The sequence below is a fragment of the Schistocerca serialis genome, chromosome 5, assembly GCF_023864345.2.
Source record: "Schistocerca serialis cubense isolate TAMUIC-IGC-003099 chromosome 5, iqSchSeri2.2, whole genome shotgun sequence".
NCBI lineage: Eukaryota > Metazoa > Arthropoda > Insecta > Orthoptera > Acrididae > Schistocerca > Schistocerca serialis.
In genome coordinates, this window is record NC_064642.1 from 143,063,489 (window position 1) to 143,088,753 (window position 25,265).

Consider the following 25,265-nt stretch of genomic DNA (forward strand, 5'->3'; position numbering starts at 1 on the left):
CCTGTGTAAAGGAGTGAGAGAGAAAATATTTTTCTCTGGTGGGAAGAAGTATTTCTGCTGTGTTGTTTGGACAAGAGTGTTATGGGTGTGTATAAATATGTAGGATTTTATACTTTGATCATATGGTACAAGGGAAATACCTGCACTTCTACACACATAGCCAATGTAGCTATGCATAAGATGGTGAAATGTGATCAAAATGACAAATTTAGAAAGATAGTGATTACAAATTCCTGTACAACTGCTTTGTTACAAACTCCAGTGTAAAAAAGTGGATGTTTAAGCTGATAATCTCCTTCATATGATAAGGAAAATTGGTGAATCTATTTAACCCCCCATGAACCATGGACTTGGCGTGGTGGGTTGGTGGGGAGGCTCGCGTGCCTCAGCAATACAGATAGCCATACTGTAGGTGCAACCACGACGGAGGGGGTATCTGCTGAGAGGCCAGACAAACATGTGGTTCCTAAAGAGGGGCAGCAGCCTTTTCAGTAGTTGCAGCAGCAACAGTCTGGACGATTGACTGATCTGGCCTTGTAACACTAACCAAAACAGCCTTGCTGTGCTGGTACTGCGAACGGCTGAAAGCAAGGGGAAACTACAGCCGTAATTTTTTCCCAAGGGCATGCAGCTTTACTATATGGTTAAATGATGATGGCGTCCTCTTGAGTAAAATATTCCGGATGTAAAATAGTCCCCCATTCGGATCTCCGGGTGGGGACTACCCAGGATGAAATTGTTATCAGGAGAAAGAAAACTGGCGCTTTACGGATCAGAGCATTGAATGTCAGATCCCTTAATCGGGCAAGTAGGTTAGAAAATTTAAAAAGGGAAATGCATAGGTTAAAGTTAGATATAGTGGGAATTAGTGAAGTTCAGTGGCAGGAAGAACACGACTTCTGGTCAGGTGACTATAGGGTTCTAAACAAAAAATCAAATAGGAATAATGCAGGAATAGGTTTAATAATGAATAGGAAAATAGGAATGCAGGTAAGCTACTACAAACAGCATAGTGAACGCATTATTTTGGCCAGGATAGATACGAAGCCCGCGCCTACCACAGTAGTACAAGTTTACGTGCCAACTAGTTCCGCAGATGGCAAAGAGATTGATGAAATGTATGATGAGATAAAAGAAATTATTCAGATAGTGAAGGGAGACAAAAATTTAATTGTCATGGGTGACAAACTCGATAGTAGGAAAAAGAAGAGAAGAAACATAGTGCGTGAATATAGAATGGGATTAAGGAATGAAAGAGGAAGCCACCTGGTAGAATTTAGCACAGAGCATAACTTAATCATAGCTAACACTTGGTTCAAGAATCATAAAAGAAGGTTGCATACATGGAAGAAGCCTGGAGATACTGGAAGGTCTCAGATACATTATATAATGGTAAGACAGAGGTTTAGGAACCAGGTTTTAAATTGTAAGACATTTCCAGGGGCAGATGTGGACTCTGACCACTATCTATTGGTTATGACCTGTACATTAAAACTGAAGAAACTGCAAAAAGGTGGGAATTTAAGGAGATGGGACCTGGATAAACTGAAAGAACCAGAGGTTGAAGAGAGCTTCAGGGAGAGCATTTGGGAACGATTGACAAGAATGGGGGAAAGAAATACAGTAGAAGAAGAATGGATAGCTTTGAGAGATGAAATGGTGAAGGTAGCAGAGGATCAAGTAGGTAAAAAGACGAGGGCTAATAGAAATCCTTGGGTAACAGATGAGATATTGAATTTAATTGATGAAAGGAGAAAATACAAAAACGCAGTAAATGTAGCAGGCAAAAAGGAATACAAACATCTAGAGAATGAGATCGACAGGAAGCGAAAAATGGCTAAGCAGGGATGGCTAGAGGACAAATATAAGGATGTAGAGGTGTGTATCACTAGGGGTAAGATAGATACCGCCTACAGGAAAATTAAAGAGACCTTTGGAGAAAAGAGAAGAACTTGCATGAATATCACGAGCTCAGATGGAAACCTAGTTCTGAGCAAAGAAGGGAAAGCAGAAAGGTGGAAGGAGTATATAGGGGGTCTACACAAGGCTGATGTTCTTGACGACAATACTATAGAAATGGAAGAGAATGTAGATGAAGATGAAATAGATACGGTACTGCGTGAAGAGTTTGACAGAGCACTGAAAGATCTAAGTCGAAACAAGGCCCCGGGAGTAGACAACATTCCATTAGAAATATTGACAGGCTTGGGAGAGCCAGGCCTCGCAAAACTCTACCATCTAGTGAGCAAGATGTATGAGACAGGCAAAATACCCTCAGACTTCAAGAAGAATATAATAATTCCAATCCCAAAGAAAGCAGGTGTTGACAGATGTGAAAATTACCAAACTATCAGTTTAATAAGCCACGGCCGCAAAATACTAACAAAAATTCTTTACAGACGAATAGAAAAACTGGTAGAAGACGACCTCGGGGAAGATCAGTTTGGATTCTGTAGAAATGTTGGAACACGTGAGGCAATACTGACTCTACGACTTATCTTAGAAAATAGATTAAGGAAAGGCAAACCTACATTTCTAGCATGTGTAGACTGAGAAAGCTGTTGACAACGTTGACTGGAATACTCTCAAATTCTGAAGGTGGCAGGGTAAAATACAGGGAGCGAAAGGCTATTTACAATTTGTACAGAAACCAGATGGCAGTTGTGAGAGTCGAGGGGCACAAAAGGGAAGCAGTGGTTGGGAAGGGAGTGAGACCCCGTCATAGCCTAACCCCGATATTATTTAATCAGTATATTGAGCAAGCAGTAAAGAAAACAAAAGAAAAATTCGGAGTAGGAATTAAAATCCACGGAGAAGAAATAAAAACTTCAAGGTTCGCCGATGACATTGTAATTTTGTCAGAGACAGCAAAGGACCTGGAAGAGCAGCTGAACAGAGTGGACAGTGTCTTGAAAGGAGGATATAAGATGAACATCAACAAAAGCAAAACGAGGATAATGGAACGTAGTCGAATTAAATCGGGTGATGCTGAGGGAATTAGATTAGGAAATGAGACGCTTAAAGTAGTAAAGGAGTTTTGCTATTTGGGGAGCAAATAACTGATGATAGTCGAAGTAGAGAGGATATAAAATGTATACTGGCAATGGCAAGGAAAGCGTTTCTGAAGAAGAGAAATTTGTTAACATCGAGTATAGATTTAAGTTTCAGGAAGTTGTTTCTGAAAGTATTTGCATGGCGTGTAGCCATGTATGGAAGTGAAACGTGGACGGTAAATAGTTTAGACAAGAAGAGAATAGAAGTTTTCGAAATGTGGTGCTACAAAAGAATGCTGAAGATTAGATTGGTAGATCACATAACTAATGAGGAGGTATTGAACAGAATTGGGGAGAAGAGGAATTTGTGGCACAACTTGACTAGAAGAAGGGATCGTTGGTAGGGCATATTCTGAGACATCAAGGGATCACCAATTTAGTATTGGAGGGAAGCGTGGAGGGTAAAAATCTTAAGAGGGAGACCAAGAGATGAATACACTAAACAGATTCAGAAGGATGTAGGTTGCAGTAGGTACTGGGAGATGATGATGCTTGCACAGGATAGAGTAGCATGGAGAGCTGCATCAAACCAATCTCTGGACTGAAGACCACAACAACAAATAAAAACGAATTTATGCAGGATCCTGACTAGTTAGAATTGTCAACCCTTCAGGCCCCAATGCATTACTGGTTTCTTTAATTTCCATTTCTAAATGTTACCAGAATATTGATAAATCAGTAACTTATTGATACTGTTTGGTTGGTTGAGTTTTTCTTTAAATTTGAGTATCTTTTACAGACTTTGTAAAGCTTTTTCTCATAAATTGTTCTGAACCTATAGCTCAACATTTATCAACACTATATTTACATTTGCATACATTCTCCACAAGCCCCCATATGATACATGGCGAAACGGTACCTTGTACCATAACTAGTCATTTCAACTCGCAAATCGTGTGAGGGAAAACTGTATGTACACCTCTGTAACAGCCCTAATTTATCTGATCTCTTCTCCGTAGTCCTCATGTGAAATGTATGTTGGTGGCAGTAGAATTATTCTGCAGTTAGCTGCAAATGTGCTTCTCTAAATTTTCCCAATAACATTTTGTGAAAAGAATGTGGTCGTTACTTGAGCAATTCCCATTTACTTTTTTATCTTTATTCGTCCAAAGATCATCTCACAATGATACAGGGCTTGTCAAGATAATACAATGCAATCAGTAGGCCAAAAAATAACACGCAGTATACATAACATGCTTTAAGAGGATAGGACAGGTAGTCGACCATGGTCTTGACTAGGGAACCATCCTGTCATCTGCCTAGTGATCCAGGAAAATCGTGGAAAATCCAAATCAGGATGACTGAACAGAGCAGCTTTAGCCTCCCGAATATGAGATCAGTGTCCTAACAGATACCTTGCCTCATTTGATTACTGTATAATATTCCTTCATTTAAATACAAATTGTTTCAGGTAACTTGCAATATAAAACATAGTTTCCTTCTTCACCGCCCATAAACTGAAGGCAACCGCTGATGACTACTGGACTGTTTCTGGTTGCTTGCAATGTAAAACATAGTTCCAATCTTCAGTGCTACTCACATTAAGACATCAACTGACGACTCCTAGATTGAGAAGAAGTTGCTGTGCCCCTTGCCTCAATTTCGGCCTCCATACTCAACTATGTGCTATCGTCCTAAGTCATCAGTTAGTACTGTCAAGCATCATACATCTTCAAACATGATCCTCGTGAAAGTAGTAAACCATAATCGTGTACCGAAATGTGACGAGGCGATGTAGTTAACTACTTTCTTATTATCCACTACTCTCCTCTAACTAATCTTTAATTGGGTAATAATGCATTACTTGTAAAGAATGTTTTAGCTGCTTTTTTTTGAACAAATGTTTCAGTGAACTTTCTGACTCCCTTTGGGAACTTAGTATACAATTTTATCCCCCGATACAAACTGCTGTTTTTAGATTTTTGTTTTTGCTGAATAAATGTAATTCCAAACTGATTGTTGTTCCACAATTATGTATAGAACTATTTTTTCAGTGTTTATAATATTTTCCCTGGTGTGCAACACAGATTGGTATTAAGTACTAATTTGGTGCAGTAAGGATGCCCAATTTTTGAAATAGCTCTTTACAATGAGCCCAACTACTACTTCCAGTTAGTATTCTTACGGCCCTTTTATGTATTTTAAAAACCGTGTCCTTATTTTGTCCCTTCTATCCCCAGAAAAGAATCCCACAACTAAGAATTGAGCATGTAGGTGTAGTAAGTTGCTACAACACATTGACTGTTACAAACTAATGCTAAAAACCTATGATCAATGTATGCTGATGCCATTCATTTTGTCAATATCTTTGTATGTTCACTTCATGTTAGCCGACAATGTTCATCCATAAAAACTTCATGTTTGCTACACAACTATACATTTACCACCTATGGTTTACAAAAGAGTTACTTCCTCTCTTTGTGCTGAAGTGCATACTGTTGGTTTTCTTTTATGTTCCATGTTATTTTATTACATACTATCCATTTGTAAATATCCTTGGGGGTTCAATTTCCTTTCTCTTATGGGAGTTCTTACATTTTATCAGTGACTATGATGTTTCTGTCGGCACAAAAGAACTTTTCCTCCACGTCTTATGCCGTCTGAAAAGTTATTGATATATAATAAGAACAGAACTGGACCAAACACTACCCTCAGGAACATCTATGTTAATATATTTCTAGTCCAATAATTGTTGGACTAGAAATTTACCATCAGCAGATGAATGAAGAACCTACACCTTTTGCACCCTGTTCTCCAAGTAACACTGAAATCACTCTTTCACCATTCCTCTTACACCTAGCACTTCTAGTTTACTCAATAGTATTTTCTGTCGGCAGTGTCAAATGCCTTGGACAAGTCTAAGAAAATGTCTGTAACACATTCGTTCCTATCAAGAGCTTCAAGTATCACTTTTGTGAACTTTGCAACTGTCAACATTGTACTGCTTGCACTTCTGAAACCAAACTACCCTTCATTAAAGAGTTTGTGTTTACTCACGTAACTTGTCAGTCTTTCTCTCATCATTGTTTCAATTATTTTTGAGAATGAAGACAGCAATAAAACTGGCCTATAGTTCTCAGTGCTTTCCGTATTGCCCTTAGTAAGGACACCACTCGCAAATCCTTTAGGTACTCTGATAAACATGTGAACTAAAGGATTCATTTATTATATTTCTTAATGGGGTTTGCATGTTATCTACGCACACCTTCAGAACAGAGACAGGAATCTCACCAATGCCTGCGGACTTCTTATTTTTTAACTACTGTACTGTCAAACTGTGAAAATTACCATGGCATTGCTTTAGTCAGCGTGGTGTACAAAGTATTAGCCAAAAGAAAGAGACTTACACCAATTACAGAAGAAATACTCTGAGACTACCAGAGTGGTTTTCGATGGGGCAGATCAATGACAGACCAGATTTTCATAAGAAGGCAAATAATGGATAAGTGTTATGAACATAATGTGGATGCACAGCAACTTTTTGTGGACTTTAAACAGGCCTACGATAGTGTTAGGCCTAAAAGGAAAAAGCTATATGACATCTCAATGGAGATGGAATTCCCAAGTAAACTTATAAGACTGGTACAAATGACCCTCACCAGCACAAAATGCCAGGTAAAAGTAGAAGGAAAACTTTATAAAGAATCTGAAGTCAACCAAGGGTTAAGACAGGGTGCTACTCTTCAACATAGTGTTGGAGAGAGTGATGCGAAGGGTGGAGATTGTTAACTGAAGTGGCACTCTGTTTAACCATATGCACCAAAATCTAGCTTATGCCGATGATGCGTGTATGCTGTCTAGAAGTTTGAAAGAAATGGAAGAAGAATTTGGCAGACTGGAAAAGGAGGCAGAGCAGTTGGGACTTAGAGTAAACAACACAAAAACACAGTATCTCTTTGCTTCCAGGAAAAATACTGTTGTTAAAGAGAAGTATATTTACTTTAAAAGGGGCAATTATGAGAGATGTGAGACGTTCCAATACCTGAAGTGCTGGTTACGGAGGATAGCAGAATAAGAGAAGAAATAAAATCTAGGATTGCTGCAGGAAACAGAGCTTACTGGACCCAGATCAAGATCCTTCAGTAACGTAGTCTGAGCAGAAAATCGCAGGTGACTGTCTATCAAACAGTCATAAGACCAGTGGTAATGTATGGCTCAGAAACATGGACAGTGATTGTAGCAGAAGACAAGCTCTTGAGAAGATGGCAGACGAAAATATTAAGAAAGATTTTTGGTGCCATGTATGAGGCAGGACAATGGAGGATAAGAAGAAACAAGGAATTGGAAGAACTATATAGAAATCCTGACTTGGTGGCTGAAATTAAGTGTAACAGATTATTACTAATTTTACCCTCAACACTGTGTTAAGATCTATGTTTCTACATATTATTATGCTATTATGCATTTGACCTCATGAAGCCTCTCCACAATAGTAGCATGCTGTTCGAAGCCATCAGTAACAAATCCAGCAGCATGCCTCTGAATTACTCAGGTGTCTTCCTTTAATCTGACATGGTGAAGTCCCAAACTTGCAAGTAGTACTCAAGAATGGACCACATGTGTGCTACATAAGCAGTCTCTTCCATAATGAGATATACTTTCCTACAATTCCCAAAACAAACAAAAGTCGACCATTCACTTTCCCTTGTAGCATCGTTAGGTGCTCATTTCATTTAAATACACTTTGCAACATTACACCCAGATCTTTAATTGATGTGGATGTGTTAAGCAGCATACAACTAGTACCAGAACCAACCATTACAGCATTTCATCACCAACTCGTCTGCAGTAATTTACATTTTTCCTCATTTGGAGCATACTCCTATTCATCAAACCAAATAAAAATTCTAACTCGTCCTGTATTATTCTACAGTCACTCAACGACGACACTGTCATATACTACAGTGTCATCAGCAAACTGTTGCCAATTGTTGTTCACCACAGTCATCGGATCCTTTATGTGCATAGAGAACAAGTTCAGTCCTATTACATTTCTCTTGTCTCCAATGAAATTTCATTGTCAAGGACAACGTATTGGTTTCTATTAGTGTTTCGTCTTTGAGCCACTAAAATATCTGGGAACCTATTCCGTATGTTCAGACCTCCGTTAATAGTCTGCAGTGGAGCACCAAGTCAACCGCTTTACAGAGATCTAGAACATTTAACCTGCCTGTTGCTCTTCATCCACAGTTTGCAGGATACCATGTGAGAAAAGGGCAAACTGGGTCTCACACAACCAATGTTTTCTAAATCCATGTGGATTTGTGGACAGAAACTTTTCTGTACCAAGGAAACTCTTTATATTCAAACCCAGAAGATGCCAAGAATTCTGCAGCTATTCAGTTATTCACACGCGTCACATCAGGTAAGTTGAAAAAGTTACACAAATTTCCAACAAGACAGCTGCTAATCACGTTCAGTTGCTTTCTGCCGTGTTGCTGAAGTGGCTTGCCTACATAAGTGATGGTTCGCTAGAAAAGTGCAGATGCCGAGGGGTGGGACTACATCATCATCATCATGGCTGAAAAACAGAAGACGTCAACAGTCAGAGCTCCCTGCTGGTGAAACAGGCCATGATCTTCAAACATGTGGTGCGAGAAAGCACAGCCGCAAGTCGCGGTCCAGTGCACATGCTGGCAGAGAGTTTGCAGCCAGTTTAAGTGTCCCGATTCTGATTGGCCGTCTTTGTTTGACTGGTGGTCTGTGGTCGATGATGCATTAGTACCAATGCTGGTTCCTATGCCTTGCTAAGTTGAAATCCTGTGTCTCTATTAATTAGCCCATTACTTATCAGTACTTCACCACTTATTTAATGACTGAGTCCTAGTACATGGAGGCGGATAAAGGATCTTTTTCTCTCTGTAGTTCATGCTATGTCTTGCGTCAAGACAGTGTTCATCAACACCAGACCTTTAAGGCTGACCTAGTCTGGTGTGATCATACATTCAGCATTTCTACCTTTAACAGTGCAACACCTCTAGTCACTGTGCGATTTCCCATACTGGCACGGGATTTTACATACCCCTGGTCTCTATAGGCCTAGGTTGTCTTTAATAGGAGCTAGCATCACCCACACTGGTGCTGGAAAGTGAATGACAAACTTCATTTGATGTTTCTTAAACAGACTGACAATCATAAAGGACACAACTCCAACACAAGGGTAGATAAATTATCCAGATGGATTTCCCCTGGAATGCATTTCAAATTGATTATCAGAGTGCTCATTCTATACAAAAAGAGCAAAGACGGCTAAGCTCTGCTGACAAGGTCCCTGGATTTGAGACAACTCCAACCCCATGAATGAGAGTCCGTAATACACCACTGTGTTGGGATAGGTGATGGCACCTCATAGATATAGGTCAGTGTGAATTGGTTTACGGAACACACTGTGATCTAAGGAATCAATTCCTTTTCTAAGGATCAAGACATCCAAAATCAGCAGGTCTCCTTTTGTCTCCAGTTCCATGGTAAAGCAAATTCTAGGATGGAGGGAGTTAAGGCATCCCAGAAATTCAGGAAGTATTGCTGTCTCATGTGGTCATACTACAAAGGTGTCATCCACATATCTTCAGAAATATTTAGGTCTCAAAACTTCTGACTTAGGTGCATTAACCTTGATGATCTTCCATAAAAAGGTTAGTCATTCGTATCCCATATACGAATGACTACCTATAGTAACACCATCAGTTTTCTCAAAATATTGTTTGTTAAATAAAAAGTAAATCGAGGGAGTAAATGTCTGAAAAAATGTAAGATGTCCTCCTCCACTTAGCTCTTATGGGTTGTAATGAACCCTCACAGGTACTCATGTGAACAAAGATACCACTCCGAAACTCACTAATATGTCAGCAGGTTTGAGATGTGATTGATTTAGTTGCTGTATAAAGTCTTCAGAGTTTCAAAAATACTGTTCACATTCTCCTACTAAAGGGGTCAGAAGAGAAGCCAGATGTTTTGCTAAGTAATATATTGAGGCTCCCTATACTTCCTTATGTAACTTAAGCAGGCATAAGGTCGTGATGGAATTGGTACTTGTACTCTTGAGCTTTTTTTCACATTTTCAGGAAAAGAGTTGCAATTGAGGACGGCGGATATTTACCATTACAGTACATCCATTGGATCTTTCTGAAAATGACAGTACGTTGAGTCTTGCAGGGCACCCATCTTCTTGCGAAAGTAAGATGTTGCAGGCAGAACTACTGCAGTGTTTCTCTTGTCAGCATGTAAAATTACTATATTTCTCTCTTCTCTTAACATAACAACTTTCTTTCTTCAGTGTTTATGTTCCGCTCAGGTGCAGGCATCCTAGTTATGGGCCTGCAAGTCTCTAACCTTATTCCTTCAGTAGCCTCACTGAAATTTTCAAGACACATTGCTCAGTGACACTGGATGGGCAAAGTCTTCGGAGTGGATGCAAAATTTAGGACAATTTCCTTCCAACACTGATATTGCGACATCTATAAGTGGTACATCTGTGAAATTAAGGTTTGTCTACATAGTTTATGTTCTATATATGATTGCCACGCAAGACGGAACTTGGAAGTCTGCAATACCAGGCCTGCTGCGGAATCCAGTCCAAAAGCAAACGCGTAACTCTGTCGACCCATTAAAGATGTTTGTCTGTAATTTTGCGGGTCTGTCCTTTTAACCCTTCTTACATCTTATATACAGGAGCCCTCTGCACTTTTTTACAGTTGCTTTGACTTTGCACTGGGTGAGAGGTTTGCAATAAAAGCAAGCTAAGTAAGGAGGCCAATGCTGTAGAGTACCCTCTGTAAAACCAAACAGGGATTCCATTCACATCTGGTGACTTATTTGTTTTTAACTTTTTTAGTTGCTTCTCATCACCTGGGACACCTATTGTTATGTCCTCCAAACAAGTATGTGTGTGACAGCCAAATGTTGTTTTGTCCGTAACATCCTTTTGAGTGAATGATTTCTTAAATGTGAAATGAAGAACTCCAGCTTTCCTTTTACTGCCTCCTACTGCAGTACCACACTGGTCGACAAGTGACTTTGGCTCGCTTAGTGATTTTACATAGGAGAACTTTCTTGAGCTATTGGCAAGATCTTTCACTAATGAACGATGGTGGATGTGTCGTTTGCATTGTGCATCGATCTTTTTATTGATGCACAAGTTTCTAGAAACTTCTGCCTGTCAACATTTCCATGCTGCTTCTGAGAGTGCAATGACTATTAATAAAATTCATGGATTCCAAAGTTATAAACACATCAGTGTTCAATCTTATGTTTTTTAATTCAAATGTATTATCGCTTGTTGTATGGGAAAAACTGCTATCAGCAGGTTGCAGGAATAAAGGTAATTAATTGTTGGAATTTCCTTTTGGATTTGCTGTCTTCAACAATGTACATTCTGGGTATTCAAAATGCAATTACACAGAGTTAATATCTACCCAGCAAGTTTAAAGTCAACCAAACTTAGTGGCTGTTGGTTTCATCCTGCAGCGCAATGTGAATGTAAAATTACTCGTTACACATCATTACAATTTATTGTGCAAATAACCTATGGAGCATGAAACTGACAATGTGATGTGTGACATCATGTGTGTGCAAATAGAAAAAGGACACAGGACTGATAATATTTCTTTTTGAAATATAGTTTGTGGTTGTAGACTGATCCCTCGCGCAGCAGGAAGTCTAGCTTAGGCCGGAATGTGACAATAGGGTCGCAGTTTGGGGAAGATAAAGAATGTGAATATGAAAGCTCTGACGTACTGAAATAATGATCTGCAGCATTTCTAAAAGTTGTGGATAGGCAAAGCAATACTGAATGCTTCAATTTTTACTATGACGTAGTCATTTACCCAACAAAACAGTCCTGAGATGAAACTGTATCTGGATTCTTCTCATAAAGTGACCAATTTAAACACACTTAACTTTTTTCCAGGCCTAAAGGCATATTACTCTGCACCAGAAACAAAACCAAACAACAAAAAACCTTTTTACTAAATGTATAAAGTAATACAGACAAGCTAACTTAGGTGTGTATAAGTGTTTACTATTCATATAAAATGGTAGGCTAACCTCAAACATTTTACATCAGCAATTTCATGGGACTCTAAGGCTGCCTAAATAGTAAATAATGGGCAATATTGATACTTGCTGTGTAACAGAATGTTAGTCAGTCCAGTAATCCTTCAGAATAAGTATTCTTTTCATCAAATACCACTGGCAGAGAACTATGAAACAGGGAAGGTTTCCACCAAATGGCTAAAAAATTATTTGCATATGACCTGCATGGCATTACCTGTTTATCATGAAGATTCAGAGTTGATCTACTTTGTAGGTATTCCCCAATCATTATAAAACAAAGCTTTTGGCTACAAAACACCTTGTTTTTACAGACAGCCTGAAAAATAGCATTTATAACTTCATACCTTCACAGGACCTCCCTGTTCATTATCTTAACACACATTAAAAGCTTGGTAGTAGAGGACTCACTCTTATGTCAGAAACTGTAAACTACGATGCATGAAGCAAACTGCTAATTCACAACAGCCTAAACCTAGTTTCTGATTAAAGTTTTCTTTATTTACTAGGCCTACATTACTTTCTCAGATATGACTTAATGTATGCGAATTATTTATTAGGCCTATTTAACCCTGCTCTACATGCAACTGTAAGTATTCTCACTTACATTTAACAAATATTATTTTCATAACGTTCATAACTATGTTCCAATTCCAACTGAGTAACTACATGTTCATACCAAGTATCCAATTGTTGCAACTCTGTAAAAATGGAATAAATTTTAATTTTAGCTGATATGTATGCATGAACAAGATGTGAATCCAAGTTTACATTAGACCTATATCTAAAAAAACAACTAAAGAGTCTCAAACAGATGTATGCATATTTTCCTTTACAAAACCTATAGCTGGAAGGTAAATGCAGAATGTGCGTTTTAGATACTGGACAAATTTCAAACTTTTGTTTTGTACACATGTGACATAAATTATCAAAACTGCATGGAAGGCACAACGTAATTATCACCCTATAACTAACACCACAGCGATAGCTACGAGCAGTTGTTCGACAATTTCGTAAAACTTTTCGCTTGATGTTTAATGATAAGCAAATCGCTCAAGGCGTCACAAACACTGACACTCACAAACACTAATTTCCAATACCGTTAGCTTATCGTCCTGGCCACGTACATTATGTGTGTGTGTATTTCCTTCTGTGCAGATGTTGCGCCTCTTCGTTCGTAGCTCTACAGAGCATTAATATGCGTATGACAATACTGTTGCAATGTAAGAATGAATTCAAATGAGCTACTTAATTACCTACAAACCGCTTTATTACTCTCCTTAAGACCTTTTGGTGGTCATGTCGTAATTTGCAACTACAATGCTAATTAACTCGCACCAGTGTTAAGATTTAGTTCAGCTGTAAACAAATCGTACACTCGTACACAGCTGTGGAAACATAACATTCCATACCAATTACAAAGCAACGAACTATACAAAAGCCTCAAAGGTTCGTGGAGAATAACAATCGCGGGGAAATCACCATGGTTCGACAACTGTCTTGCATATCATCAAAATTAAATGATTACATTACCTCAAAACCCTGGTTTGGATCTTCTGTAAATCTCCTCAAATGACGCCCTCACAATTCCTTATGACGTCATACAGTATATAATAGTCATGTGAAAAAAATACGAGAAACAATATATCGTGATGGCAGGGTCTCACTTAAAAACGTTCACTGCCATTATTCTGTATGACTTCACTGCAACTATTTTGCAGCGCTCTTGATATTACTGAATTTTTTTTAATAAATTGGTAATCGAAAGCAACAAAGATGTTGCTTATATTAGAACTCCGCATTACCATGAAATGTCATGCACTTTCGTCCTGCTGAGCAGTATTATTAGTTAATTATATGCCATTCGAAATAACCAAGAAGCCCTGAAACATGCTAAGATTGCAGGAACTACTTGAAGTTCTTAAATTATAGAGGATATGATGTATACACTGCCGTACGAACATTGAAACATTTGATGTTTACGCGCTATTAGTCATAGCATCTACTATCGCAAGTCTCTTCTTTTAAGTGAAGACAATAATCTTAACATTTCTCCACGCGTGTAGATACAAAAAAAAACAGTGTAGAAATGTAGGGAGGAACTTCTATAAAAAAACACAATTTTCCTTCGTACAGAATGGTACGGTAAACTAAGCTTTCAAATATATTGTTTGTTGGCGCCAGCCCCTTGTGACAATTTTCGTAAGTGCTACAGGAATGTTCTTGCTTTTTCAACAAAACGGGTACCCGTAATCTGTAGAAAAAGACGATAAGGATGGGTGGTTGGTTGCACTGTTGTCGGGGGGAGTTAGTGGACTCATAATAGTTTCGCAGAAGGGGGTCCGTTAGAGGAAACGAACCAAAATTTCTTGTGACACAAACGTTAAAATCGTGTTTATTAATAACCGAATGAACTACTTTATAATAAGTAGCTACAATCCACAACTTGCTCAGTTGAGGGAGTTTAGTTTGGATGCGATTCTTAAATGTTAATATGCTGTGCAGGAGATAACGCTCAGACAAATCGCAATACTTCTGTATTAAAATTCTGACATTGGCTGGTAACACGAGGAAATACATGGTGAACTGAAGGTACGACGCCATTCGAAGTTTTCATAACATTATTAGATATTGACTCTAAATAGTCCTCTGTGAGATTATAAAGCTGACCTTTTAATCAAATACGCAATACACCATATTGCCAGGAACACACATTTATAGAGACCATTTATTCAGCGATGTACATAATGAAGATCAAGGAGGAAACATAAACTACCATACATATAACACATCAAAGAGTAAAATATGGATGTTCCCAACACCCCCACAAGTTCTCGAAATGTCAATTCGTGAACTCTGAAAATCCCACAGCTTGATAACACCAATGATGTTTACCTTCAGGCAGTATCTTTTCCAAAAAATCAGCTTGCTGCTTATCGGTATTTACAGGTTTCACACTGAACTTTCGTGTTTTAATTAAATCACGAATATAGCGGTGCCTCAGGTCAATGTGTTTTGTTCGTGTGTGATGCACACCATTGTGACTCAGTGCAATGGCACCTCTATTATCACATCATACACTTACTGGTTTTTCACTATGCGTTACACTCAATTCATGAAGCAATCCTTAAAGGTATACCGCTTCTTGTGCTGCTGCTGATAGAGCAATATCCATAGCTTCTGTAGTTGATAGAGCGACAGTTTGTTATCGTTTTGAAGTCCAGGAAACTGCTGTCCCAGCTAACTTGAAGGTATAACCGTCGATAGCCGCTGATGGAGGTCTGATGCATAATCAGCATCACAGAAGCCTTCAATTTCAGTTGTTCCACTTTTTCGGAAAGTTAGTCCTACGTTGACTGTGCCTTTAATGTATCGTATAATTCGTTTGACCGCTTCCCAGTGGATGTTCCGATAATTAGAATTGAATCTGCTTAGAACCCCCACAGCATATGCAATGTCCGGTCTTGTGCTTTGAGCTAAGTACAGTAGTGATCCTACGGCTTGCTGATAAGGAATGCGATGCAACACAAGGTTTTCTTCATCTGTCAATTTATTTTCACATTTTTGCAGCTTTGAATCAGATTCAAATGGATATGCAAACGGATTATAATGTTCCATGCCAAATTTCTTGAGTATGTTTGCTGCATATTTGCTTTTATCAATACTAATGGTCCCTTGTTTCCTGTTTCGCTTTATTCTCACGCCAAGACACCAACTAAGTTCACCAACATCTGTCATCTTAAACTGATTCATTAATCCTTTCTTCAATTCTTTCTTCTACCTATTATTTCTATTAGAGAAAATGAGCAAGTCGTCTACATGAACAGCTACAATGAGTATATTTTGTTTCTCAATTCTGAAATACATGCAAGAATCATATTCTGACTTCTTTAGGTTCATTTTAGGTAATGTCACATCTAATTTCATATTCCAAACACGTGACGCCTGTTTCAGACCATACATTGCCTTCTTGAGCTTGCAAACCTTCATCTCCTCCAGTTCTTTACACAGCCTTGAGGTTGACGAATGTAAACTTCTTCATCGAGATTACCATATAGGAATGCAGTTTGAAGATCCATATGTTCAATGTCAAGACCAAACTCAGCTTATAAAGCTAACAGGATGCGAAGTGAAGAATGACGAACAACAGGTGAGAACGTTTCATCAAAGTCTGTTCCTGGTATTTGGGAATAACATTCCGCTACGAAACGAGCCTTATAACGTTCAATTTCACCATTTGACGTTTCTTTCAACTTAAAACCCCCATTTCGAATTAATTACCTTCCTGCCTGGTGGTAAATCAGTCAAAATCCATGTTTCATTTTCAAGTAAAGATTTATATTCATTATCTAAGGCTTCCTTCCATTTTTCACAGTCATCACAATTCATTGCTTCTTTATACGAATTTGGTTCAGAAATACAAGCAAGACAAACAAAATCATCATTAAAATATTTAGTATTTGGTTTTCCTTCACATGATGATTTTCTAATTTCTGGTTGCCTTTCCCTGCTGCACAATTTCCGTGTGACTATGTACATTGCTATTTCCTTTTTTTCAGTGTCACTTTTTGCTAATTCAAGATAAACTGCATTTCTGTCAACTTCAGCAGGTTGTGTCAGTTCAGTTGCCTCTTCAATGATGTTAGGTGCTGGCGCTAGTTGACGACTGTCTATACGATTATCGTCAATTGGGTTACTGTTTGGAATACTGTTTCCACAAGTGCACTTTGAGTTTTCCAAGAATTGCACATCACGGGCTTTCACAATTGTCTTTGGTGAATTTGGATCAATCAGACGATATGCTTTAGAATCTTCGCAATATCCAACAAAGATAAGTTCCTTAGATTTGTCTTCTAATTTCGTCCTTCTTTCTATTGGTATATGTACAAATACTCGACATCCAAAGATTCGTAAATGACTCAGATTTATCCGACGACCACTCCATAATTCCTCAGGAGTGACATTCTTAACAGCTTTTGTTGGAGATCGATTCTTCAAATAAATTGCTGTGTTTACACCCTCAGCCCAAAATTGTCTACTTAGACCTGCATCTGTTAACACTGATCTTGATTTTTCAATTATTGCTCGATTTAAGCGTTCTGCAACACCATTCTGTTCTGGTGTGCAAGGAGTTGTTTCATGTTGAATTCCACTCGTCTTTAAAAATAACTTCATGCGCCGATTGACGAACTCTTTTCCATTGCCTGTTCGAAGTATTTTGATTTTTCGACCAGTTTCATTTTCTACTCGTGCTTTGAATTCGATGAATGTGTCACAGACTTCTGTTGATTTTAGCAAATAACCAAAAGATTTTCTTGACAAAGCATCGGTAAAAGTGAGAAGATATCGTGATCCTCCCCACGAAGCCATGCTCATTGGTCCACAAATATCAGAATGCACAAGGTCAAGTAGATCTGTTGCTATTCTACTTGATGTTTTAGGAAAAGGTTGTCGAGACTGTTTACCTTTTATGCAGGGAATACACGGATCCAAATTGACGTTCGTCCAGTACAGTCCATCAGCCATTTTTTCTTTTAATAAATGTATGCTTACACGATTCAAATGTCCCAATCTTCGATGCCACAAATCATAACTGTCAATTTCTACAACATTTGCGTAATGATGCACATCATCTAATCGATACATACCATTTATTTGAGTTGCAGTTCCTACTGGTATTCCAGAAACAGTTAAATCACTTTTTTTGTATACACCGCACTGCATATTGTCAAACAATACACACAATCCACGTCTAGTCATCTGACTAACCGACAGTAGGTTGTAAGCAAGGCTTGGAACATACGCAACAACATTGGCAGTTATCTGTTTATTCTTGTCGTCACAAGTAACTCGAAGATGAACATCGCTTTCTCCAATAGCCTGAAGATTGCTGTTATCTGCTACTGTCACTTTAACAGCTGTGGTCGATTGGAAAGTGTTGAACGAGTCTCTTTGATTCGTCATGTGTCATGAACACCCGGAATCCACATACCAGCCATCACTATGGTGCGGAGATGCAGTTAGAGCCGTTAACACAGTTTCGTTTTCAGTTCTCACTGCATTCGCAGAATTTGAAAATTTATTTTGTTTCTTCTTTGATCTACACTCATTCGCCTTGTGACCAGGTTTCTGACATTTAGAACACTCAAAAGGCTTGATATTTCGCACATCACGTTGGATATTCGTCTTCTGGTGTTTTCTGTCCTGCTTACTAACTGCCAGCGCCGAATCTGTGGTCTCATTTGTGGGTGCAAACTGACGTTTCGTCGATCCTTGAATTCATCACTGACTTACTAAATCACTAGTAATCTTGACACCCGAATTCTCAATTGCCTAAATCAAGGGTTGGAAAACTGCTGGAAGTCCACTTTGCATATTTGCAGCTACGAAATCATCGTCCACTTTCTTACCAATGCTTCGAATTTGTTGAGCAAGTGACATAATTTTCGACAAATACACCTCCATATTTTTCTCAGAAGCCAATCGTACATTCATTAAGTATTGTAACAGCCCAATATAACTAGATAAACTCTTATCTTCAAATGCAGATTGTATATTTTGCCATACTTCTTTAGCAGTCGTTGCTCCACGAAGTTTTGGATACACAGATGAATTTACAGATAAACATAATTTCGATAATGCTTTCTGTACATTCTTCTCATCTTCGTCAGTGCCAGCAATTGTGTCCCATAGCCTCTCATGTGTCAGGTACATTTCCATAGTGAATTTCCAGTCGTAGTTTGTCATACCAGTCAACTTTTCAAAATTAAACAGTAATTGTCCACCCAAAGCCATCTTGAATACGTTCAGATAGTTAAACAAGTAAATCTTGAAAGTTTCTCTGCAAAAAAAAAATACGTTAGCAACACATTGAACACACGCGAAAATTATGTAACCTTGATTTATCAGTTTATTTCTTTGGTATGGGAAGTTCACTAATCTCTCCTGGGCCCATAACCTATTAGATATTGACTCTAATTAGTCATCTGTGGCATTATAAAGCTGACCTTTTAATCAAATACGCAATACACCATATTGCAAGGAACACACATTTTTAGAGACCATTTATTCAGCGATGTACATAACGAAGATCAAGGAGAAAACATAAACTATTACACATATAACACATCAAAGAGTAAAATATGAATGTTCCCAACAAACATAGAAACTGAGTAATGTGAGGGTACTCACAATAGTTTTAGATTAGATTCAGTTTTCGTTCCAGAGACCCAAAAATGAGATGGTTCTCGTGGGTGTGGAACATCTCAGAAAGCATGAAATAAAAACATAAAACATTTGAATATAATACTTACTACCCTGATCATTTGTCAAAAGACAGTCGAAAATAAATTAATACAATGCAGTAAACTGGGTCAACTAATATTTACAGAATTAACACACTGTTAGAATGAAACACTGTTATTCACTATTAATAAATTTATCATACACAAAATACCCACTCTTGTCTGTTGTGACGAAGTGTTGTCAAAACTGAAATCTAACAGATATTTTTACTTAAGCTGACTTAACAGTCTCTGTTAAGATATTCATCTGTTTAAACAGTGCTTTATCTGAAACCAAGTTTTTAATGGTTGCTGGCAATTTATTAAAAATGTGTGCTCCTGAATACTGGACCCCTTTTTGGACCAAGGTAAGTGTTTTTATGCCTTTATGTAGATTCATCTTATTCCTGGAATTGATACTGTGTGCTGAGCTATTGGTTGGAAATAGAGATTAATGAATAAATAGATTGAGAGGCAGTTGTTAGAATACAAAGTTCCTTGAATAGGTTTCTACAAGATGTTCTGAATTTACACCACAAATGACTCTTATCACACACTTTTGCACCCTAAAAACTTTTGCTCGGTTTGATAAGTTGCACCAGAATATGATCTCATATGACATAATAGAATGAAAGTAAGCAAAGTATGCAAGTTTTTTTTATATTTATATCTGCACAGGTATTTTGCAACGACTCTCTTTGTTTCCTGATAGATAGATAAGACTCAAACCATTTCGCAGCATTGCCGGTCACACTATAATACTCTAATTTACTTAAGAGAATGCTGTGGTTCACACAGTCAAAGGCTTTTGACAGGTCACAGAAAATGCCAGTAGCCTGTAATTTATTATCAATGAATTAAATACATTCTCACTGTAAGTGTAAATCGCTTTCTCTATATCAGAACCCTTCAGAAATCCAAATTGTGACTTGGACAATATATCATTTGCAGTCAGATGCTTAAGGAGATGCTTGAACACAACCTTTTCAAATATTTTTGAGAAAGCCAGAAAAAGTGAAATTGATCGATAGTCTGATGGTATCTCATTATCCCCCTTCTTGTAAAGAGTCTTAACTTCAACATATTTTAGCCAATCTGGAAATGTTCTGCTGATAAGAGATCGATTACATAAGAACTTAAGATAGAACTTAACTCGCACGAGCACTCTTTAATTAACTTTGTTGATATGTTATCATACTCACTGGAATACTTAGATTTTAAGGATTTTATGATGGATGCTACTTCTTTAGGAGATGTGAGTGTCATTCCATTTTACTGAAGTTATTTTTAAAGACTGGTCTCAGGTACTCCATTGCACTGTTCACCGAACCCGATAACCCCAAGCTGTCAGTAACAGAAATAAAGTAGGTGTTTAAGAGGTTTGCAACACTAAATGTACATGTTACCAAAGTTTCATTTATTTTTAGAGGTACCTGTTCCTCTTCCTTTTTGTCCCCACCTGTCTGTGTGTTCACAATATCAAATATAGTTTTCATTTTGTTACCTGATGTAATTATCTTTTTCTCATAATAAAGCTGCTTCGATTGCTGGATTACTTGTTTCAATATTTTGCAGTATTCTTTGTAATGCATTACAATTCTAACCTCAGAGCCGTTCCTAGATAGTAGATAGAGTGTCCTTTTTGTCCCACATGATATCTTTATTCCTTGTGTAATCCAAGCTTTATTTTTTGACTTGTGTGTGAGTTGAGTTATCTTTAGGGGAAACCAATTCTCAAAAGTGGGGGCAACTTTATTACTGAATGCTTTGTATTTTCCATTTGAGTCAGATGTATTGTAAACAACTATCCGTTCCATGTCTGAATGTCTCAATTTGTGACCTATTTAGTACTCTCCTGTACTCAGATTTAATAGATTTTTTTTATCCTCACATGTTTCAACATTTAACACTATATGTTGCATATCACAATCAGATAGCCCATTTATTATTGGTTTTGTGATGTGACTTTTTTCCTAGATTTGTCTACAAAGATACTATCAATAGCAGACTCAGAGAATTTACATATTATAATAGCAAAGTTCACAGTAGGAACTAAATTGAATGATAGTGTTACTGACTGCAATAATTGTTCACTGACAGTGCTTTTCAATAAATCCACATTAAAATCTCCAGCAATCACTATTTCCTTGTTTTTTGCTATGAGGTGGGACAGCAGAGCCTCCAGATTTTTTAAGAAGAGGTTAAAATTTCCTGAAGGAGATCTGTATATAACTAATATTATAAAGGACTTATTATGAAATACTACTTCTGTTGCACAAGCTTCTCAGTGCTCCTCCGAGCAAAATTTATTAATATCAGTATTCTTGAAATCAAAACAGTTTCTGACAAATATGACAACTCCTCCTTTCTCCACATTTCCTCTACAGAACTAAGAACCTAACTTGAATCCTGTAATATTTAACATATATATACCAGTGGTCACACGATGATCAGAGAGGCCAATTATATCAACTGGTTTGCTCAACTCTAATTCTTTACCACAAATAACCATTTCATTAAGCTTACCCTTTAGTCCTCAGATATTCTGATGTAATAGCGAAAGCTGATTTTGTGCACTGGCTGAATTGCAACTGAATGAACCTAATTTTCCTGTCAATTTTTGAGTATCTTTAGTTTCAATCAGAGGCTGTCTGCCTGACTTGTGTTTCACATAAGGGGATCAGTTAGAGGGTATGAACCAAAATTTCTTGTGACACAAACCTTAAGGTCGTGTTTATTAATTACCAAATGAATTACTTTATAATAAGTAGCTACTATCCACAACTTGCTCAGTTGAGGGAGTTTAGTTTGTAAGCCATTTTTAAATGTTAGTATGCTGTCCAGCAGATAACGTTATGACAAATGCAATACTTTCTGCATTAAAATTTTGACATTGGCTGGTAACACGAGAAAATACATGGCGAACTGAAGGTACAATGCTATTCGAAGCTTTTAGAACATAGAAACTGAATAATGTCTTTGATTGAGTGACTGTTCTGTGATTTCATGAATAAAAATAAAGTAATTTTTGGTAAGATTTAAGCTAATGTGTAAAGAGGTTATGTTGTACATACATACATACATTAGTGTCCTATTATTTAGTTAAATTAATGAATATTTCTCTTTATGACTTGCATATATGTATACCATATACAGGGTGTTACAAAAAGGTATGGCCAAACTTTCAGGAAACATTCCTCACACACACATAAAGAAAAGATGTTATGTGGACATGTGTCCAGAAACGCTTAATTTCCATGTTAGAGCTCATTTTAGTTTTGTCAGTATGTACTTTACTTCCTTGATTCACCACCATGATTTCATATGGGATACTCTACCTGTGTTGCTAGAACATGTGCCTTTACAAGTACGACACAAAATGTGGTTCATGCACGATGGAGCTTCTGCGCATTTTAGTTGAAGTGTTCGTACGCTTCTCAACAACAGATTCGGTGACTGATGGATTGGTAGAGGCAGACCAATTCAGTGGCCTCCACGCTCTCCTGACCTCAACCCTCTTGACTTTCATTTATGGGGGCGTTTGAAAGCTCTTGTCTACGCAACCCCAGTACTAAATGTAGAGGCTCTTCATGTTCGTATTGTGGGCGGCTGTGATACAATATGCTATTCTCCAGGGCTGCATCAGCGCATCAGGGATTCCATGCGATAGAGGGTGGATGCATGTATCCTCACTAACAGAGGACATTTTGAACATTTCCTGTAACAAAGTATTTGAAGTCATGCTGGCATGTTCTGTTGCTGTGTGTTTCCATTCCATGATTAATGTGATTTGAAGGGAAGTAATAAAATGAGCTCTAACATGGAAAGTAAGCGTTTCCGGACACATGTTCACATAACATATTTTCTTTATTTTTGTGTGAGGAATGTTTCCTGAAAGTTTGGCCGTACCTTTTTGTAACACCCTGTATAAACTAGAACTGGATTAAGTGAGCACAAGAGTGCAAACATATATTTTTTTGTTGCTTGTATACTATTGGCTTGTTTGATTTTTTATGATTTTTTTCCAGGAAATAAATTGTCTTTTCTTTTAATTCACAAATTTAGTAAATTGTGAGCCAGTGGTTCCATGAACTTATGTCTGGTGTCCTTGGTTATATTCATCTTCTTCCGCCATTGACCATGTGTATAACAGTTCTTAATCAGGCTTATTCTTCCGATGCAAGCCTAACTTTGAGATGATGCATGGAAGAAAAGAAAACTTTGCACAAAGAAACGAATTTTGAGATTTCATATTTTTCATAGGATTATTTTTCAGACCACATTGTATTACAAGAAAAACGTCTTCTAGTCACAAGAACTAAAGACAGAGTGTCTCCGATGATTGACAAAAAAAAAACTGAATGAGGTTTCCCTCATTTGTTACCGTCTTCCATCATAGTAAAATACATCTTTTGCTGACGCTTACAGTGGTCTCGCTAATTTTTTTGTCAATGCTTTTCTTACATATCAATACACAGGGTAGAAAGTTGGAAATGGCATTTTCAATGGAACCAACACAATATTCACCCAAGCAACCTGGGAAACCCACAGCAAATTTAAATCAGGAAGAATGAACAGGAGACTGAACGCCATTCCTCCCGAATGCAGCTCTAGAGCCTTACTCTGTGCCACATTACTCAGTATGTTGTCCAAAGACTGGTTCGAAGCAGCTCTCCACACTACTCTATCCTGAACTCTATCTCTTCATTTCCGAGTAACTGCTGCAACTTACATTCTTCTGAATCTGCTTACTGCATTCATCTCTTGGTCTTCTCTGCGATTATTACCCCCCACACTTCCCTGCAGTAGTAAATCGGTGATCTGTTGGTGCCTCAGAAGGTGTCCTATTTGTACAGAAACCAGATGGCAGTTATAAGAGTCGAGGGGCATGAAAGGGAAGCAGTGGTTGGGAAGGGAGTGAGACAGGGTTGCAGCCTATCCCTGATGTTATTCAATCTGTGTACTGAGGAAGTAGTAAAGGAAACAAAAGAAAAATTCGGAGTGGGGGTTAAAATCCATGGAGAAGATATAAAAACTTTGAGGTTCGCCAAACACATTGTAATTCTGTCAGAGACAGCAAAGGACCTGGAAGAGCAGTTGAATGGAATGGACAGTGTCTTGAAAGAAGCATATAAGATGAACATCAACAAAAGCAAAACAAGGATAATGGAATGTAGTTGGAATAAATTGGGTGATGCTGTGGGAACTAGATTAGGAAATGAGATGCTTAAAGTAGTAAAGGAGTTTTGTTATTTGGGGAGCAAAATAGCTCATGATGGTCAAAGTACAGAGGATATAAAATCTAGACTCGCAATTGCAAGGAAAGCGTTTCTGAAGAAGAGAAATTTGTTAATATCGAGTATAGATTTAAATGTCAGGAAGTCGTTTCTGAAAGTATTTGTATGGAGTGCAGCCATGTATGGATGTGAAACATGGACGATAAATAGATTAAGCAAGAAGAGAATAGAACCTTTCGAAATGTGATGCTGCAGGAGAATGCTGAAGATTAGATGGGTAGATCACATATCTAATGAGGAGGTATTGAACAGAATTGGGGAGAAGAGGAATTTGTGGCACAACTTGACTAGAAGAAGGTATCATTGGTAGCGCATATTCTGAGACATCAAGGGATCACCAATTTAGTATTGGAGGGAATCGTGGAGGGTAAAAATCTTAGAGGGAGACCAAGAGATGAATACACTTAACAGATTCATAGGGGCTGCAGCAGGTACTGGGAGATGAAGAAGCTTGCACAGGATTGAGTAGCATGGAGAGCTGCATCAAACCAGTCTCTGGACTGAAGACCACAACAACAACAACAACATGGCCACACTCCATAGAAATACAAGTACTTTCAGAAACGACTTCCTGAAACTTA

At 37.9% G+C, this 25,265-nt stretch overlaps 1 protein-coding gene across 2 annotated transcripts in view; it reads right to left on the reverse strand.

Annotated features, from left to right (window-relative positions):
* LOC126481638 (protein tramtrack, alpha isoform) overlaps positions 1–14,074 on the reverse strand; it is a 307,056-nt gene extending 292,982 nt beyond the window's left edge. The window contains exon 1 of one of the 2 annotated variants that reach the window (XM_050105536.1): positions 13,638–14,074. The gene's annotated coding sequence lies outside the window, so the exon portion shown is untranslated. Of the gene's footprint in view, positions 1–13,231; positions 13,291–13,637 lie in introns of those variants that run through there. The other variant, XM_050105537.1, reaches the window with a different exon arrangement.
* Between the last annotated feature and the right edge of the window lie 11,191 nt (positions 14,075–25,265).